The sequence below is a fragment of the Megalopta genalis genome, chromosome 1 (assembly GCF_051020955.1).
Source record: "Megalopta genalis isolate 19385.01 chromosome 1, iyMegGena1_principal, whole genome shotgun sequence".
NCBI lineage: Eukaryota > Metazoa > Arthropoda > Insecta > Hymenoptera > Halictidae > Megalopta > Megalopta genalis.
Window position 1 is genome coordinate 44,862,249 of NC_135013.1, and position 21,682 is coordinate 44,883,930.

A 21,682-nucleotide genomic window follows, 5' to 3' on the forward strand; every position below is an offset into this window, starting at 1 on the left:
TTTAATTCGCGATCATTGAGATGATAAAAATACTTTTACGCGGAATTCTTATAAATCGCTAAAAATCCGCGTAAATATATTATTGTTGCTTATAAGAAGTAATATGAAACAGTTGTTTTTGGTGCTCCACAGATCTAGCGTTAAATATGGTATTAAAATACAAACACAAAATTCTACACAAATTTCATACACATGTCGATGTGAATAAAATTTTCTCACATTTTTCGATTGTTCGATTATATCAACTTAAGCAAACTAACCTATTTGGTTCTCAACATATAACTGTATTGAAGAGACTGAAAATTTTTATGCGAAACAAAAATTGTCTAAGTTAATTGTAAGAAACGTGAGATGAAAATATCCTTCCTCATTTAATAATTTTAATAACTTCTGGATAATGTAAAAATATTCTCAAACTCTTCTGATGTCTTTACAGTTCCGTTTTCAATGTTGTAAGTTTCTTCAAACAGCATCAAATCTGGAGTGTAATAATGAAGCAGAAACAATTGAACGTTCTCAGAACCGACTTTGAAATGAAGATAAAAAAGCATCGGATGTGTCGATGTTTGATCTCAAGGCTCTGGACTGTGGAGCCCAACCATACTTGATTGTAAAAGTGGACAATTTGTGAAAATGTTTTCCGGAGTTTCGTTAATCAGTTACTAACGAAAATCACGGACCAATCAGCGAATACAACAGACGCCAGCCCGCGTGATAGTTAGCTCAATACGGCATTGGCTACGACAGTGAGCCGTCAGTCGTACTTGTTCTTTGATTGGTCCGTGTATTTCGTTACTAATTTATTAAACAAACCGCGGGTGAACGTTTTTGGTAAGGGAAAAGTTACTTCAAATCACCTCAGGAAATCTGTTGATCTAATGTTGAAGTTCTTCGATGATGAAATTTGGATCTTGACAACAACACAGATTCAAAAATTCTTCAATATTTGGAGACTGCAACGTACATAAAATCTGCAAACTAGACTGCGGATTCGATGTGTTTATGGTAAAATAAAGTAAACGCGCTAGAACGTGATACGGTCATATTACCTTCAACCAATTAAAAATATTACTGAAATCCATCAATTTTTACTTTGCATTTTTCACAAACGATCAGTCGACCAACGACTGTAAATTTTGTACCATTGGATGAATTCATAGAGTGCGAAAAGTATAAGATATGACTGAAGTCTTGCTTCAGGTGACAATGCAACAATGTTATGGTAGCGAGAAGTTGGCGGAAACCAGAAGAGATGACGAATCACGGTATGGGAACGGACAGGAATACATTTCGGATGTTCGTTTATGCAAATTGCCACTTACTGGGGAAATCGTTTGCGGGCTCCACTACCATAGAATAAAATACATAACGAGGCGGCAAGGAAGAGTGAGGACGCTGGTGAAGAACCTGAATGCAGCTAGCGGAAACCCACAGTGAAATACGCCGGGGAATACAGGGGCGCGTGTACAGTGAGGGTGTTTCATGAGGTGCATAATGAGCAGACATCAGGGGGTCCTTGGGATCCAATAACTCAGCTTCAGGGACCAAGTTTTTCTTAAAGACAAAAGCTTTCAATTATTCGGGACTGATGGTTCACAGTTGGCATAAGGTAAAATTAGGGGAGAACTGCCATGAACGGCACGATTTGTTTAAGATAAGATAACGAAAAACCTGAACGATTTATCTAATCCCAGTTTGAAACATTCGAGGACGAACACTTCTTTCACTATAACTATACACAGCATCAATAAGTTTCTCGTACGTTCGCCTGCTTTATTTTTAATTTCTTTGAAAAATGCATTTTGACCCATTCATCAATTGGTGGCACTGAATGGGACATATACAGCCGTATTCACGAATAGGACACAGTAACATAATAAAATAATTACTCTGTTAATCTTATAAGTACTAGCTATTGTTCATTTTAAATACATGTAATATTATACACGAATCTTAAATTAGATGAATCTCTTTGTAATAATACATTTTTGCAGAAGTTTTAAAATAATTAGAAAAACAATCTTCTTGATCAATATTAGATACTCTTCTGCTAGCAATATTTGGTGTCTTATTTAAAAGTGAGTACAGCAGGATATCTCGGAAGGAGTTTTAGTTATTAAAAAAATGTTCCTACAAAAGTTGTTTGGTAGGATGGGCTACAAAAAATAGTATTAGTTGTTTTCTTATAAGTGGAGTAGTACAGGAGATCTGAAGGTCAACCTAATTTTCAGAAACGGAAGGCTATATTTTTTTCTTCAGAATGTAACAGCAGGCATTGAGAGAAATCCGAGCAGGTGCTACACGATATTATTCTGAGTTCGATAAAGGTAAATCACTAGCTTATATTTACGTCCTGCAGTGATCGACGATCAACATCCAGCAGCATAGTTACCGTAACTATGATATTATAAATTTTCACTTATTGAGAGAGAGAGAGAGAGAGAGAGAGAGAGAGAATTATATATTATATATATAATTATATAATATAATGAGATATATATATTGATTGATATATATTATAAATATAATATTGAAATAATTATATAATAAATAATATATATAATTATATATTATATATTATATATTATATTATAAATTTTCACTTAGTTGAATAATTTTTTGTTTTTCTGTGTCCACCATCATTTAAAATATATGTCTCCAGGTAGTCTTTCAGATCTCAGTAGAAAAAGTAAGTGATTTACAAACAAGAATTACGATCGCATGCAGCTCAATATCGGACGAAATGTTAAAAAGTATTAAGACACAATCATTTTTAAAACGATTACAAATGTGTATTTGGTACGAAAAGAACAAGAAGTGTACTGACGAATCTTTTTATTATTTTAAACATTATTGGTTTATGCAACATTATTTTCCTTCCGCAACAACTCCTGTAAAGAAAACCAATTAAATTTGTTGCAGGTATGATCGTGAAGGTGTGCAACTGACAGTATCGTTACTTATAATTAGACTACGGATTTCAAACATTTTGTATAAAAATGACTAATTCAAACAGAGAACTGTAAAAATCTCAGAAGAGTTTGCGAATATTTTCATAATATGTACAACTTATTGAAATTATTAAAGGAGGAAAGACATTTTCATCTTATTTACGTTTCTTAGAATTGACTCAGGCAATTTTTATTTCGCATAAAAATCCGCAGTCTGATGATAATGCTACAGAAACATGCAAAATATAGAAGCAGAATATACAACAATAATTTCCCAAACAATGTATCCTGTGTATTCAAACGACGGTAATTTTAGACGAGATAATTCTATATTTTCGGCTTATTGATGCACATAGAAATCTCTTCCTTTCTAGTCGCGAGCACGACATCTTTCATTCGCTCTTTTTGTGCTCTCATAAAAATTCACACCAAAGGATCAAAAATTCGTGTCAACGGGAGTCGCATTTATGTATGTGAATGCACAAGAAAGATGTCGTTGGAGACAGCCGTGACTACCTACCCTTTCTATAGAAATGTATAATATAGAATGGTGCAGGCAGTACTCCAATTACCTGGAGTTCAATACTTCGAAGTAAAGGTCTGAAATATTTAAGTTATTTCAGAATACGTGAATTTTGATACTACACTTCCGATTATGTTCCACGTGGGTACAAAATTCCTAATTATATGCTTCATGGATATGTTTCTTGAAAATATTTTTATTAAGCCCTTCCACAAAAATTTCTTTCACAGCTCGTCATCATCATATATTCCTATATGAGAAAGAAAATTTATATTTATTGCACGCCAATTTTTACTTGACCTGTTAAGTGTGAATTTAATTTTTCTTCAACTGGTTTCACGATAGAGCCTTTTTTTGCAGTGAGAAGTTATATTATTAGAGTAATAACAAAAGTCGCTTTCATACTTAATACATTTATCCTTTGAGTAAAATTTGATATTTCAATATAATAAATGAAAAGTACATATTACGGTAAAGCATATTATACACATTGTTTATATTTCAATATTGTTATTCTTTAGTGCATATGGCAAATAAAATAAATAATAAGAATTCAAGAGAATGTCTTAAATTAAGAAACCAAATAAAAATTCAAAATTAAAAAATTATGGAGAAATTAAATTAATATTTTCGTTGAAACACTAAAAATGTTTATCCTACGCCAAAACGGTTTACCACACCCAAGAATATGCATCTGTATAACAAGTTTCTTAACTTTCGTCGACAAGTGTACGAAGGTGGAGAAATAAATATGAAATGAAATGATTTTAAATATAATTATAAATGATCTGAAGTAAACTGTGTTAGATTTTTGTTAAAATGGTCAGTCGTTCGAGCGTTAAATAAAAATAGAAAAAATATAATACTCGTTTCTGGAGGACCATACCAAATATCCCGTACATTTTTCACTCCGAGAGAATCTACGGAGAAAAACCGGACATTTAATTCTATAAATGCAAACAAACTTTTTCCATTCATGTTTAGGAGAGGTTGTTTTACTTCCACCGGGAGCCAGAGAAAATTGTCTGCGCGGGGTTTGCGTGCACATCGAACGCTTTTGGCGCATTTAACATTCATAGTTTACTTCAATAAAGCGAAATTAATGGCAATCCGGCAGCCGATGATTATGTTCTATGCATGTCGTAACGAACGTTTTTAGTATCCTTCCTGTAGATCGGGGAAAACGTTATCCCAGCGATGTTCTTGCATTTATAGCGATTCTGAGGGACCGCAGAGTCATAAATCATGGTTGAATTCAAGCTCGCACTTCGCGATAGACCACAGCCTGCCGTGAAAGGGCAAGTGGAATCCCTTCTGGAGCAATTACGTTTCTGGAAATCCAGGTTTCTCCAAGGCGATGAAGTTGCACAAAACCGAACTGATGCGTGTCGTCGTTATTATTATGGTCGGAATAAATAACGAGTCGTTGAAAATAAAAATGAGCGCACGGTTCGGATCACGTTAGACAAATGCGGCATTAAATGTTGGTAGCTTAAGTCTGGACAAATGATCTAAATTTTTTGGGGATTCCAGAGCGATTAGTTTCCTACGCAATGGAGAAAAATTATTTCCAGAATTGCAATTGGTTGAAATGACCAAAAAAAATCAAGAACTTGTTTTTGTCTGAGCCTATGATGAAAATTTAAAAAATGTGCATTTTGTAGATCTCGATTTTATCGAAATCGGTTAAGGCAGAGTCAAATTACAAACGTTGAAAGATCTCGAAAACGGAAAATTTCTGACATTTATTGGTCGAAAGTGTCAAAAATTGGGACGAAACTGCGATTTTCGCGATCATCAATTGTCTACAGCTCGCCTCAAGGTCAACCGATTTCGGTGAAATTTTCAGCATGCATAAAGTTGCCGAGATCTACGAAACGCATTTTTTCAATTTACGTTATAGGCTCAGATAAAAAATTTGATGAACGTAATGTTTTCATATCTTTCATCATTCCAAGTAATAACTTGGCAGTAATAATAATTTTATTAATAAATTTAATAAAAATATTTCAATCATTTAACTAGTCCCTCTAACATCTAAAAAAAGAATCGGGTCATTTGGTACACTTTTGAAAAAGTTATTGCGTTTAAAAAGACCTTCGGAAAGAAAAAGAAGAAATGGTGTTCCAATATTTTCGTGTCGCACGGTAGATTCCCAACAGGTGTCGTATAAATATGCTCGGATGAATGAAATTAACGATTATTGCCGGGAGTTTGGAAGCGTGCTTTAAGCAGGGACGAATAGACGTAATGTGGTTTCGGGTGAATTCTGGTGCGTCGGGTGATTGTCGATTAAAATGAGGGGAAGATTTGTGCACATGAATTCCTACAAATAAATGTGTATGACGTTTTTATTTTGCCGAGTGAACGTGCAACCGCGATCACGTAAATATTTACGGTATTTATGGATGTATGGGCAAGTTATTCGCTGCGTTCTAAAGAGTTTTCTATTATTTATAACGGCCGTTTCGTGTCCCCATTTTATTTATTCTAAATAAACCAATTGATCGTATTCTAGTCTCGCATGTTATCACGTAATCCCAACAACCTAAAAAGTTTTATAAAATTGGAATATTTAATTCTAACAAATTAATTATTGGAAAGTTAAGTTGCGTAACATAAATTACTTCCTCAACATTCTGACGTTTTTCAGATCCTAATTAACTTAGTAAGATACATTGAGTGTAGAAAGTATTCATACACCTGTTAAAACGGAATAACTTTTTTATAATTAGGCCAAGCGATCTAAATTTTTTTGAAAACTTAGAGGTATTAAATTACTTGAAAATGGCTACAAAATTGTTTGGAAAAATTTTCAATTGGTTGGCACGTTAAAAGAATTAAGAAATGGTGTTTTTTCAAGCTTTTTTATATAAGCTCATAATGAAAATTTAAAAAAAAGTATTTTATAGAACCCGGTGACTTGTATGCATGCTGAAAATTTCATCGAAATCGGTTGACCTTCATAGGAGCTATAAGCAATCAAAGATCGCGAAAACCGTAGTTTTTCACGAATTTCAATTTATATCTTTCAGGGACTGTAGCTTGACTATACGACATCGGTCTCGATGAAATTTTCAGCATGCACATAAGTTACCGAGATCTACGGAATGAATTTTTTAATTTTCGTTACAGTTCAGATATAAAGAAGTTCAAAAAACATTTTGTAATTCTTTTATCATCGCAATAAATTGCAAGTTTTGGAAACGATTTTGAAGCGATTAATCCCTCTAACATCTGAAAAAAATTCACTTGGTCCAATTCTAAAACAGTTAATCCGTTTTAAAGGAGATCTAATTTTATATATATTATATTATGGCACTAGGACTACAAGCTATAATGTGTAACACTGAATGAACGAGACAACGCTAAAGAAAAGTAACGAGTAACACTAAAGAAAAAAATGCACGCACCGCAGCGAGGCAAAGAACAGAATAAAATCATAAAATCATATGGGCGTTACTCCAACAAAAAGGTGTACGAATACTTTGTACACCGGTTGTAAATAATGTCTGTTGATTTATAAAATATATGATGAAGGAAGCAGATAATTAGAAACAAGTATTAGGAAGAAATATCCAATTCTCTGATATCGTCATTTGGTTTTTAACACATACATTGTTACAATAGTGGCAGGATCTTCTAGAATAATAATTCTAAAACTATGTGTTTATAGAGTCTTTCATATGTCACTCCTAAGAAACTTTTGCAATTATATTATTTATCCATATCATGAAGTAGAAAGATACTAAATTGCATTAATTGCAATCAAAGCTAAAGTTAGAATATTTAACTTTAATAATATAATAATGATATATAATAATAATATCTAACTTTAACCACAATAATGTGCAGGTGTTCCATAAATAAAAATAGTAATATTTGAAAATGAGTTAATTTACAAGTTATATTTGCTTAAATTATCTGCAGTGTTTTTACACCACACCTGTTAAAAATTCTAATTAATCTGCAGAACACCCGAGTTATTCAATGCTTTATTGCATTAAAAAATACTTAATATTGTTGAAAGAGTGGCTGCTTCAGAAATTCTACTAAATAATTTTTATTTGCAATAACGTTTTTGCAATAAAAATTCATACTCTTATAGAATTACATTAACCTTGTTGCAAATAAAAGTGACCCTGTTGCAGGTCTTATTCATCTATTTGCAAATAAAATTCAACCCTTTCTAAACCAAATTCACACGTTTGCAATTCAAATTCACCCTCTTGCAAGTTTCATTCATCTTTTTACAAATGGAATTCACTTATTTGTAACTATTTCTAATAACATTAATATTAAATTTTGAAATTGAATGAGATTTTATAAATAATTATTGAAGATTAATGAAGATTAATCAAGATCAATTATTTGTAATAAAATTTGTATTTCTTTATAAATAAGAAGAGTTGGGCATTATCGGATTCGTATAAACATTTATCTTTTTAATTATTTGAATGAATTCTTGTTAAGCGAACATTTTATTGGAATAAGAATTATTCATTATTCGTAACAAATTAATTAATTAATTTATTAGAATCATTCTTGATGTGTAAATATGTGTATCCTGTAATGTACAATGATTTCCTCTCTACTCAAAGAAAAATTATTTAGTTACGCAACAATGGTTAATCTACACAAAAGTAACAAACTTTCCGATGCAGCAGTTGAAAAATATGTCAATTGTACTGATTAACATGGAAGGAATTAATCAATAAACTATGGAAAAACACTATATTCTATCATTTTTATTCCAATTAAGCATTCTCTGAATTAATTTCTACACAAACAAATTCTCTCTTATTCGAGTAACAAATAACTTCTTATTCAGATAAATTATTCGAATAAAATCTTATTCTGATAAATTGTTATTTAGATAATTTTTTATTCGATTGGATGTTAATCCGATAATGTGTGTGTGTGTGTGTCGCACAAAAGTTTATTCGTTAATCCTTATCTCGTAACCATCGTCTGAATAAAATTTTGCCTAACTCTGTAAATAAGTATATAAATTCATACTAAATAAGAAAATTGAATAAAATACAGTCAGTTTTGTTCAATTTCGAAAGGATTAATTTGATTCGCAAACAGTTCAATTTTATTTGCAAACAGGTGAATTTGATTGGCAAACGTATGAATAAAACGTGCAAAATATGATGTATAAAAGAATTCATTTCTCGTGTGTAAGACATGTATTTAGTAAAGATGAGGAGGTGTAGAGAGAGTATACGGAGAAGTACACTCCAAGTTACAGTAATGATGGAAAGCACTGAATTGGATTCTAGTAAGTATCTACATAATATCGAACGTTGTGGAAGATTCAATATAATATGGGTTATGCGCAGAGAGCAGAATTGTCAGAACTTCTGAACCACTCGTGAGTCGAATGTGTTGAACACAGGCGTTTGCGGCGAGCAACTTGGAGGAAAAGTTTACGTGTCAATCGACTTACTAGACAACGAATCAAGATTCTGGAATTGGCTTCATTGTTGGAAAACTTTCACGTACCTGCTGACCTCGTGCACTCATTGCTATTTTGTCCTCGAACGTTACCACGCCGCAGCGAATTCGGATTTCGACCACAACAGTTACTGTTTCAGCAAATTTGCAAGTTCTTGTTATCTCCTTAATTTCTTCTCCTACAGTATTGTACTTACAATTACGTTGTATAAACGGCATTCCATTTGCGGAGAATACGGTAGACTCTAGATTGTCTTATAAACGAGGAAGCTTTAAAGTACTGTTCGCGAACTGCCAAATTTGGAAACAACTCCTGCTTGTAAAACAATAAAACATGACAGATTTGCAGTTTTGGTAAATTGAATTTCTTCCTCATCTTGATTGTTTTGAGATGATCTATGAAAATTAGGATTTGCATAAAGATCCGCAGTCTAAATGTGACAAACGTAAAAACCGGAAACAATGGAAATGGATCCATTCAACAGCGTTTTATCAACAAATTGAATGGTACAGGTTTTGCACTGCACATAAATTCTTTGGAACATTAAAAAATTTAATTATAATTTATAGTCCAAATTATATTATATATTCGAACTGTAATATATTTTTATTAAGAAAAGTTGTAATCACTCTCTTTCTTGCACTCCCAATTAATTCTTCCATAGATCATATTCACATTTTTGCAAATAAAATCGTATTCACTATTTTGCACTCCCAATTAATTATTCTATAGATTATATTCACATTTTTTCAAATGAAATTTATTTATAAATAGATTTAATATACATAATTCATATTACATTAAAAGATTGGTTGACACTTTAAATATTATTTGTAAATTTAAAAATAGAATAAAATTATATAAATAATTATGCTGATAAGTTATTTCTAACGAAATTCTCATTATTTTGTAAATAAGCATAAAGATTAATATTAATATGTATGAATTCTTATTCCAACAAATTTTTATCGAAATGAATTTTGATTCGATTTGATATTTATTGATAGTGTCGATTAAAATATTATTCATTTATCTTTGTCTCTTGTGTGTCATCCGAATACAATTTTGCTCAACTCGAATACATAGGAAGACGTTCGTAGAGCCAATAATGATTACTAAAAACAATAAAGCTTTCGAGCTGAAATTTGTACTGCAGTTTGTGTATAAAATGTTGATGAGAATTGTATATGGATTTCTTAATCCGAAAATTTTTTCACAAAAACAATTGTTTTATTATCTAAAAAATTAATTGGCAAAATAATTTGCACATAATTCGAATTAGCGTAAAAAATGCTATTAAAATGCATATTTTCAAAATTTTATTTGTAAAATTACTGGTAGTTGATTTTCGCCTCAATGCCCCCTCCCCGTCACTTGGAGTGCAAATAGGTGAATATGTTCCACAAAAGGGTTAATTTGATTTACCTAAAGGTAATATGATTTATAGAAGGATTAATTTTTACTGCAAAGCCTGTATATACTTTCTAGATCAACATGATTTATTCCTCAAGTAAATAAAAATAATTGTGCATTTTTTTCGAAAAAAAAAAATGGTTAGAAGAGTTTAACTTTTAAACCCGCAATGTAAACATGTGACCAGAGACCTGACACGAAGAAGTCCTATTGGCGAAAAATACTGAGACACATGACCTAGTTAGGACAACGCAAATGTACGTATGTCAGCAGGATTGGGTTACGAAGTGAAGAGATAGCAAGCGGTAGCAACACGTGTTAACGTTGACAGATGGAAACTACCGATTCTGTTACCAAAGTGTCTCTTGCCTACTCCTTTATCGAAAGGTCCCTTATGGCACTTCAACATCACAGGTTTCGAGGATAGTAATTGAAAACCTTCAGAGTTCTACAAAACTTCAACCGTATATACTGAGAAGATGGTAAAAGAACTTTTCACCCTCTGCAAGAATAAAATATGTTGACGTAAACGGAACTTTGGTATTAATTCTCGTTGCTTTAAACGATTTCATAGAGCTGCCTTTTTGCATTTATGACCACTATATGTACTCAATCTTTCAGAAATTGATTTAATTATTCTATTTAATTTAGCCCACTTTTTCAATGTACTTCCATTTGTGGCTGAAATTTGTTACGCATTTTGTTACGCTATCTCTTCTTCGTAATCAACGAGGTATCTTGAATTATATATATATATATTATATATGAGTTATATATCTTGAATTTTAACTTCTACTTCGCATATCGGAATGAATTAATTTCTTTTTAAATTTTCAATTCTAGAGCCGGATATTTGCTGATTTCGAGATATGTAAATCTTTTATACCCGTTGAAAGAACATTGCGTTTGATTTTGTAACTGAAAAATCACTTTGTGACTGACCTTTTCAAATTTATGGTACGACTGACAATTCTCAGCGGTCGTCATCTAGAAATTGTCACAATAACATCATCCCCGTCGACAATTTACACGTCTCAGACCACGCGTTGTGAAGTTTATGGGTCTGTAATCCTTTCAGTAGGGAACAGCGCATCTAAAAGCTCTCTTGGTGGTCCGACCTAAATAAAACTAAGTATCAAACGCTGTCTACGAGAGCTATTTCATATTTAACGGTCGTACAGAGCATAGCTAGTAGAAGGTACGTATTTATTAAAATGAGGCCGTTTGCTTCAAACCGTTGAACGTATTTACTAACGAATAAAAGCGGCTCACTTATAAAGGTTGTTCGAAAAATCGTGGAATAACCGACAAGAAAATAATTCCTCGCATAAAATTGAGTAGAAAATATGCAATGAAATTTTCTCATGCAGAGCATCATCTTTGCGACAATCGAATTGAAACATTTGTTACGTGCACTTATATAGACACGCTTCTGCTTCGTTTGCCCGGCTTGTCAAACCCCACTATAGCTTCCAGTTGTAAACAATGCCAGTTAGAATATCTTTGTGAAAATCAAAAGTTTTCTTTATCAACTTCAAAAAATGGAAACTAATTAAGAATGTATCTCTCAATAGTAGTCTCTCAATAGTAGTCAAATAATAGTCTCAATTATTTAAAAATAGCATTATTTTTCTCATGTTCTTCTTATTTTGTATTTCACGTTTCCATCTTTTTTATAAATCTATATAATTCGCGTTATAGTTGGCAAATAGTAAGCGTAAGTAATTAATAAACATATGTGGTGAGCTGTAAATTTCAATGACTGATTTATTTTAGTAATTTACAAATCCTGAAAACGACGCCCTCGATGTTGTACTTAACAAATATATATATTGTTAATACGCATACCTAACAAATTTTCAAACTCGATTTTCTCGAACATGATGCCCTGTGAGAAAAAATTCTATTCTTCATTTTCGACTCAATTTTATGCGAGGAATCACTTTCTTAACGGTTGTGCCACAATTTTTCGAACACCCTGTATATGTGCTTAGAAGCCAAACTGAACTCCTTAATCGGAGCGCATATATTCGCCTAAAAGCTGTAGTGAGTATCCTGTGCTGAGCGCATATATGCACTCTCGTAGAACTTGAAGAGTTAACGTCGTTTCTTGCGGAAAGTACAACAGATGTTTTTGGAACTTACGAACGCAACTTTCGCGACTTTCGTTACGTAAGCAGCAGATCACCCTAATTTTCATTGGTCCCCATACATTTCCACCTAAGTTCGTGGATTATCAAGAAATTTTGTTTAAAAAGAGTATACAGTAGACAGAAATAATCGTGTATGTCAGAGGTGGGCATATTTTATTCGAATAACGAGTAACGAATACTATTTTCTTCGGAGAATTTATTAGAAACGATATTCGGATGAAATTTTATTCAAAACATTATTCGAAATGTTATTCGAATATTATTTTATTCAAAGAAAAATTGTTCGATATTAGGAATAACATTTTGATTTGTACATTTATTGAGATCCATTGTCATTCGTTATTAAAAGTATCTCAGGATCCTTTACTTAACAGTTAAATTAATACATGTCTGAATGTACAAATATATACAGGGTGTCCCATCTCAATCTCCCACAAGGACAGATATCTCGAAAAGTATGAATGATATGAAAAAATGTTTCAGACAGAAAAAAAAATTGTATGCTTTCGAGGGAAGCTGATTCTGCTGTCATTTATTTGACCTTGTGGTAATCTCGGAGTAACCTACGAAGGTCAGCTTCGAATTTTTAAATTAGAATCTGTACTTTTTATTTCATGTTGTTGTAGCAAGCACCAAGACGTTTTCAAAACGTTACTTAAATGTAAGTATTACGTTGTTCCTTTCCGAGATAAAAACTTTTTAAGGGAACTAGTGTATCGGGCAATTCGACCGTGGAACCTCCCTGCGGTGTACATCGGGTAACGCTAATGCCGGCAGTGCGTTAACTTAAAAAGTTTATATCTCGGAAAGGAGTTACGCACAAGTTACATTTAGGTAGTGTTTTGAAAACGCCTTGTTGCCCGCTACAATAGTAAGTAATAAAAATTACAGATTCTGATTTAAAAATACGACGCCGACCTTTGTAAGTTTTTCCGAGGTTATCATAAGGTTAAATAACTTACAGCACAATGTCCTACACTCGAAACTATACAATTTCTGTCTGAAACATTTTTTCACATCATTCCTACCTTCCGAGATTTGGAAAAATGTTTCATGCGAAAGATTTTCTATTTCGAGGGGGACATAACCCAGTGCCACTGTTTTGTTTGTATTTGTTCGCTTTAAGCATACACAAAGGTCTTGTCCGCAAAATTCGAATAAAAATTTATTTGAATAAAATTTCATTAGGTAATTCGATTAGGTACAATGCTATTCGTAGAAAATTTTATCTGAAAAATTTATTCGAAACGTTATTCGAAAAATTAGTCAATTAAAATTGTATTCAAATAATACTCTACTCTGATGACAGTGGGTGTAGAAAGTATTCGTACACCTTTTAAAACGTAATAACATTATTATAATTAGGTCAAGCGGCCTAAATTTTTTTGGGCATGTTAGAGTGATTAGTTTACTAAAATTTTCAGCATACATATAACTTACCGAGATCTACAAAATACATTTTTTAAATTTTCGTTCTGGGCTCAAATAAAAAAGTTGAAAAATATCATTTTTTCATTCTTTTATCATGTCAACAAATTGTAATTTTTAAAAATAATTTTTCAGTCACTGTCTAGTAGGCTAATCCTACTATCACACCAAAAAATTTAGACCCCTTTGCCCAATTATAAAAAAGTTATGCTGTTTTAAAAGATGTACGAATACTTTCTATACCCACTGTATATACAGGGTGTCCCAAAAATGTCTCGCAATCCGGAAATAGCAGATTCCTCAGATCATTTGAAGCAACTTCTTCCTTTACAAAAATTTTCTCCGAGGCACTGTTAACGAGTTATTAATGAAAAACAGCGACCAATAAGAATCGAGTACGGTTGACGCAAGGCGACCTAGCCAACCAGCACACGAAGCCCAGTTCCGCTCATTGGCTCGGTCGCCTCGTGGCAGCTGAGCTTGTAAAGGAAGAAGTTGCTTCAAATGATCTGAGGAACCCGCCATTTCCGGAATGCGAGACATTTTTGGGACACTCTGTATTCATTAACACTACGCCTACCATTGTCTGTCGAAATGAGCAATTTCACAATTATTGTATTATTCCAAAATTGTTGACATTATAAAGACTAAAGTCTTCATGATTACATAAATTTGTTAATTATGACTAGACTGCGGATCTTTATGCAAAATAAAAATTGTCTAAGCCTAGGCTTACCATACGTCCCGGTTTGACCGGGATAGTCCCGGTTTGAGATCCCAGTCCCGGCGTCCCGGTAGGCTTACCATACGTCCCGGTTTGAGATCCCAGTCCCGGCGTCCCGGTCAAACTTGAACAGCACCGACACCCCAACCAATCGTTCCCCCGCGCCCCGCCGCGCCGCCCGTGCCACCCGCGCCAAAGACGAAACAAAAGCGAGCGAGAACGAGTGATACCGACTGCGTGCGTGAGTGTGAAAGTTTATTACCTCAGTCAGTTGTGCACATGCAAGCTTGTCTACTGCACGTGTCCACTATTAAACCGTGTTGCGTTCAGTTTTTTTTTTTACGTCGTCGTCGCCCGCCTGTGTTGTATTTAGTGTCTATTGTATTGACTTTTTTTCGTCGAAACAGATATTTATCGTACGATTTTTCCTGGCCCAGCATGCCAAAACGAAATTGTACATTCACAAAAGAACTTGAAAATGACTATCCGTTTCTTAAAAAGCTCTGCGGTCATAACGACAGAGTGAAATGTCAACAGTGTTTATCAGAGTTTTCAATAGCACACGGTGGAAGAGCGGACATCAAGGATCATCTAAAGTGCTCGAAACACAAGGCCAGCGTACGTGTCATTGCAAGCTCATCTACCATAACATCGTTTTTCAAAAATGTCGAACCCGCAGAAAATGAACTTTCCATTGCTGCTAAAGAAGCTACTTTTGCATTCCATACAGCAATGCACGATATAAGTTTTAAAACATCTGATTGCTTCTCAAAATTAATATCGAAGCTATTTGAGCCCAAATTCGGGTCTGCGCGTACCAAGTGCGAAGCGATCATCACGGGAGTGATCGCACCGATGGCAAGAGATGAACTACACGATGAGCTAAAAGAATGCAATTTTTTGAGCATTTCAACAGATACATCAAACAGACATGATGTTAAATTGGCACCAATAGTTGTGAGGTACTTTGTACCTGTGAGAGGTATATCTGTAAAGTTACTCGATTTTCGATCTGTCGTCGGAGAAACGTCTGAAATCTTGGCAAATCACATAATGTCGATAATCAAAAGACACGAAATAGAAAACAAGGTGGCTGCTTTCTGTGGTGATAACTGTAATACGAATTTCGGAGGGGTAAACAGGCGGGGCACCAACAACGTCTATTCCAGGCTCAAGGAAGGTCTCGGCGTTAACATAAAAGGCATTGGTTGCAGCGCACACATCATTCACAATACAATTCAACATGCAGTTGATGGTCTGCCTGTCGAAATAGAGGCTATCGTTGTTAAAATATACAAATATTTTTGTATATATACTGTACGCGTCACAAACTTAAAAGAGTTTTGTGAGACAGCTGACATCGAGTACAAAAAATTAGTGAAACATGGAAATACAAGATTTCTGTCTTTATTACCAGCTGTGGAAAGGATCCTGCAGCTATACGAAGGCTTGAAATCTTATTTTCTTGCTCAAGTAAACTGTCCGCTCGCATTGCGACAGTTCTTCACAACAGAAATTGGAGCACTTTATTTTTGGTTTGTGCTCGGACAGTTAAATGTATTCAACAAGACCATTGAGTCTATGGAGAAGACTAACTCAACGGCGACAGATGTAGGTATGGAGTTGGCAAAGTTAAAAACCAATCTTCAAAACAGGATGGAAAACAAATTTCTTCCACAAGCAGCTAAACAGCTCTTAAATAAATTGAAAGAGTCCATAAATGTCGAAAACTTCATGAGTGACGTTCACGCTTTTTATGAGCGCTGCATATCGTATTTAACATTGTGGGAAAAGAGCTTCGACGGAGCTGAAGATTTTGAGTGGATCTGCTTGAAAAATGAGCTCAACTGGAGTGAAATCGAAAAAGCAGCAGAAAATATAAATAAAATGCAAAAACCTCAATCGAAAACCCAAATAATGATTGATGAGCTGTTTGATGAGGTGTTATTGGCAAAAAGCTTCTTCCAAAATTCTAATGAAGCTAATTACTCCGAGAAATGGGTCCAGCTATTCACCCATTTTCACAAGCAGCATATTGAGGTGCCAAATTTAAAAAAAATTGTGGAGTTTGCTATGTGTCTACCCGGTACTTCAGCGCCAGTGGAAAGAATTTTTTCACAGATAAAAAAAATGTGGTCTGACGATCGGGGGAGGATGGAAGAATGCGTTGTGGAAGCCTTGCTTACGTGCAAACTCAACTTGAACATGTCATGCAGTGAATTTTATGACAAAATTAAGCACGACAAAACGATTCTGAAGAAAGTGCACTCTAGTGAAAAATATAAAGCAAGCGTGGGTGAACAATAAAACCGGGCAAATTTTTTGTGTTGTTTGTATTAATTGTACTTTGTCTCTTTTTCTTTTTAATAAAAAATATATTCACATTTATTAATATGTTTTCAATTCATAATAATTTTGATTGCATTTCAAATATGAAAAACACAAATTAAGCGAAAAGCAAAATGAAAATGAGCCTCTTTCTCTTCTGCGTCCCGGTTTGGCTCTTCGTAATTATGGTAAGCCTATCTAAGCCAATTGTAAGAAACAAGATTCGAATAAAAATTTCTTTCTTTCTTCGATGATTTAAATAAATGATGGAGAATGTAAAAATGTCCTTAACTTCTTTCAACGTCTTCGCTTCCAGGAATTTCACCTAGTCATTCTTATCATAAATGCATAAAATCCGCAGTTTAATTATGATAAAAATGGCGAAAAGTCTAAATAAATATTGTTTCATCATTCTTACAAAGCGATAATTGTCACTCATTGTTAATACTTTGGAGATTTAGTGTTATAGTTTTACATCGCTTTCACTGTATTAAAGTGTTGATTTGTTGGCAAATAAATTTTGGACTTATTTGCCAAATATTCGAACACGCGTAACTTTTTTTACTACTCAGTGACAGAATGTTTAGAATACATATTTGTTGTTCGTTGTACCGTTCAGTCCATTATCGAACTTCTGTCTGCGCCTCAATACGTACCATCGACGTATTGCGATTCTCGCACAGCCTGTGGCGAGCGACCACTAAACTCTAATTTATCACAGTTCCAACAAATGAGTTTTCCATTTCTTTTGCCAAGGAAATGTAACAGAAAAATTGCAACAAAATGAGTTACAATATTTCATAGTACTTTTATCATTTTTCCATGAATTCTCCTATGAGTGATTAATTATTACTTTTTATTTTTCGTGGCCGGCAGTATCCTCCTCGAAAGGATTTTTAATCCGAGTCGGGATCCGGCTGTTTTAATATTGTTCTTTCAAATGCGAGCAAGCTTTCAAACGGAAATTTTGTTATATGAAACGAATTTTTTCGGAGCGTTCTTGGAGCGAACAGTAAAAGCATTTGATCTCATTACGGTGAATAGGACGGTACGAAAAATCCATTACCTCGCTGCCATGCTATCGAAAATAAATCACGGGGTAACATCACCAGTTAAATCCACCATAAAATCCAGCGGGTATTAACAAATCAGGAAAGTACTTCCTCGGCCTTCCCTTTTTCACTCAGCTGGCTTAAGAGAATTTAGGAACCGACCGATGTCATTCTGTGTTCGTACCAACGGTTAACTATACGTTACTAACCTTACAGGACACGGTGCTTCCTTCCTCTGGAGCTTCTGCAGCGTTTCAGTGTGCGTTGATGCGCTCGTTCAACAGCTTTCGTTTGTCCACCACTCTGAATCACTGAATCCTGTTAAGCGGAACACTGAATTAGCGCCACGAATGAAATAACCAATGAGAATTAAACTAACAAACAGAGTCCAGATTTTATGCACTTTCCCGGTACTTAATTGGCTAAAACAGTATCCGTAACTGTTATGATCAAAGTGTTAAAAATCGTTGCATAACAATTATCACTTTTATCCAAATGTTTTTAGTTATAACTTATAACTAAAAGCGAAATTATTAAATCGAGCTTACACGGTAATAACAATAATTAAAAGACCAAATAAATTCAGTCTTGTCATTTTTATAAAGCAAACTCATATTTTTATATTGCCCGATAGATTTAGCGTTAATAGAAATATAAACTATGCAAAATTTTAACGAAATTATGATTCGGATGGAATTTTCAAAAAGTTTATTATGCCTGATTAAAATCGAATTTCCGTCTCCAAAATTCCTTTATCTATAATGATTATGGACAACAAAAAAAGAATTTCCTTCACATAAAACCATTAGGGAAAAGCGGGGTTAGAAGTACCAATTTTGAGACAACATACAAATTGACTAAGAAATAATGTAGTTACTTTGTTCGTTTCTGACTAATTCATTGTGTTAAATTTATTCTACTTTAAGATTGTCAACTCAAAAATTTAATATATTGCAATAAGTTTTTCATAGAAACTCGTTCCTTTGTGGTCAACTGAAGTGGAACTTCTTACCCCGTCGTGACGCAAGTAATTAATGCTTTGAGGTAAATTGTTACTAAGAAATAAATGTTACTTTCTAATGAGATATTTCATTCTCTGATGAAATAAACCATAATTTTATTAATAAAGTTTGTTTATTAACTTCGGATTAACGGGAATATCAATTAATTAACGGCAATCTTGGGTACAAACATCAATGTAGTAAAATGAAAATAATAATCTAATATTATGATAATTTAGGAAACCAAATAGAAACAACCTTTTAAACGAAACAATTTAGATATCGTCAAACGACTCGTTAGAATCAGAGTTCGGACAAATGTATGATACAGCATTTACTGTCTTTATACATATAGCGGCATATTGACGCTGCCTATCATAAAATATCAGGTAGTTTCGTCCGACTCGAGATTAATTTTCTCTCTTTCTCTCTCTCTCTCTCTCTCTCTCTCTCTCTCTCTCTCTAATAGGACCATTCGTTGGACCACGTATATTAGAATACAATTCACTGTCCAGTACTTATGGTTACAATCACGATTTATAATAAATTCACATTTGCTTTTTATTTTATAACTAAAATTCTGTTAGAAAAATGCTTATACATGTTGCATACAAATATTCTACGCATTTTATTTTAAATAACATGTAGAATCATATCTTCACTTGTGCAATTAATCTCGCCACATCCTTGTACACTGTATACTATACATAGGTTCCCACCCCAGTGACAATATCTTAGACCAAATATGGTCTAAGGATAATACAATCTGAAAGGTTGCGATTCATCGCAAAGAATTGAAAATATAAAATATGTTGAATAAAATGTGTTGCTTTGATAAAATCAATTTCGAAAATTTTAACTATTCGTGTGTTTTGATTATCAGTTTGTATAACGTTATTATAGAAAACAAATACAGTAATTTCTCCGGAATTTGACGAACTTCGGTATTCTGGGGTTCGCGCATTTTCTCTCTAAGCCGATGCTAAGGTTCTACGGAGTCAGTGAACACGAGTGCCGCGGCTTCTTTGACTCGAATTCCCGGAATACAACTCATAATACAATGAGGTAACTTTTTTTAATTTTAACATTTTAACACTGATCTTTTATTTTATAGTTTGGACAGGTATTTCCAATGAAAATAAAAGCGAACACGATATAATTTCGATTACGTACATTTACTTATTTAATACTTCATGTGAAATTCATTTGATCTCATCGTTATTGTGATTACATAAATAAACTTATAAATTACATATAAATAAAAATAAATCTACTATTCTATTCTATAAATATCTATATCTATCTACTATTCTATTCTATTCTATAAATCTACATTGACATAGTGTATAATGGTAATAGTATTTTGAATGAAATTGTTGTCTTGCGTATTATCCTTGAAATTGTCGTAGCCAAAAGTGATGATTTTCCTCTATCTTTTAACAATTAAACTAAAAAAAGAAAAATTAATTTGTAAATAATTCATATTTTCAAATTGGTTGAAAAAAAAATTTTTACCGTTATATGAATAGGTATGTACTTACTTGTATTGTTGCTCATTCTTCAATTTTCTTTAAATTAACTGTAGAATCATCCGTTACATTATGATTCCCGTACATTCTTACTAAGCACATGCCGTGACGTTTTTTAAAGTTTATCAACCAGTCACGACTGGGTACAAATTTCAAATACGAGGGCAAATTTTCTATCATTTTCCTCGCCTTTTCCAAAATCAGATTGTTGGTTAGGCGCTCGTCACGTGATCTTCTTTCTAAGATCCACGACAGTAATGCCGTATCTATTTGATCGTATCTATTTGATCGAAGTTCCCTCGTTGGTGCCATAATTCTCACAATTTATAGCAATACTGTTTCGACAATAGTTAGAACTGCGGAACTTCAAGACTACTCGCAACGACAGTTGATATCCAAATTGCTAGTTTTACTTTTTGAGCCATCTTTTATACAGATTTGGTGGCCGAAGCGAGCACCAATCAACGATTAGCATTTTTCGCTACGGTAAGAGAGGGGGTGGGGGTTGCGCTGACGGATCACGGATGACCAAGTGCGCTCTTTACCCGATCTTATACCTGCTTTTATTAGCCTATTGTCCCACGTTTTCGTGAAATCTTTATGAATAGAGGCATCGAGACAAACTAACATTTACTTCGATAATGGTTTTATTGCTTCATGAACATTACCGTTAGTACGCCGTAATAACGATTCGGACAATAGCGACGCGTCGATTCTTGTTTTCACAGGAAAACGACGCCTCGGATCCAGCCCTTGTTCTTCTTTGTCACATCTGCAACCCATTTGTTGTGCTATCGACGCTGAATTTCGAGAATCTCGTATCTAAACGGTGTCGTTCTTCCTTGCCGTTCGATTATTCTTACTCCAAGATCTCTTAAAATTGCAAGGTTGATCGAAAAATAGGGTAAACTGTTTCTTCACACTCTACGTCGAACGCGTAGGCACGTCGAATATCCGTCGGATGGAGGCATCTGTCCTCCGAATAGCATAACTTCACTGATACTTTCTTTCGAACGACGTACAGTAATGTCTCCCTAACTGACGCATAGATGGTCCACAGAAACGGACAATTCAGAAAGAGGAGATACGATTATTCGAGCGTTGCGGCTCGTTTTTATT

General features: G+C 33.8%; 1 protein-coding gene across 2 annotated transcripts in view; it reads right to left on the reverse strand.

Moving 5' to 3' along the window:
• The window catches only part of LOC117220831 (potassium channel subfamily K member 6), a 1,018,768-nt gene that overhangs the window by 695,260 nt on the left and 301,826 nt on the right, over positions 1–21,682 (reverse strand). For both annotated transcript variants that reach the window (XM_076528337.1, XM_076528335.1), the window contains exon 4: positions 18,243–18,351. The gene's annotated coding sequence lies outside the window, so the exon portion shown is untranslated. The remainder of the gene's footprint in view (positions 1–18,242; positions 18,352–21,682) is intronic.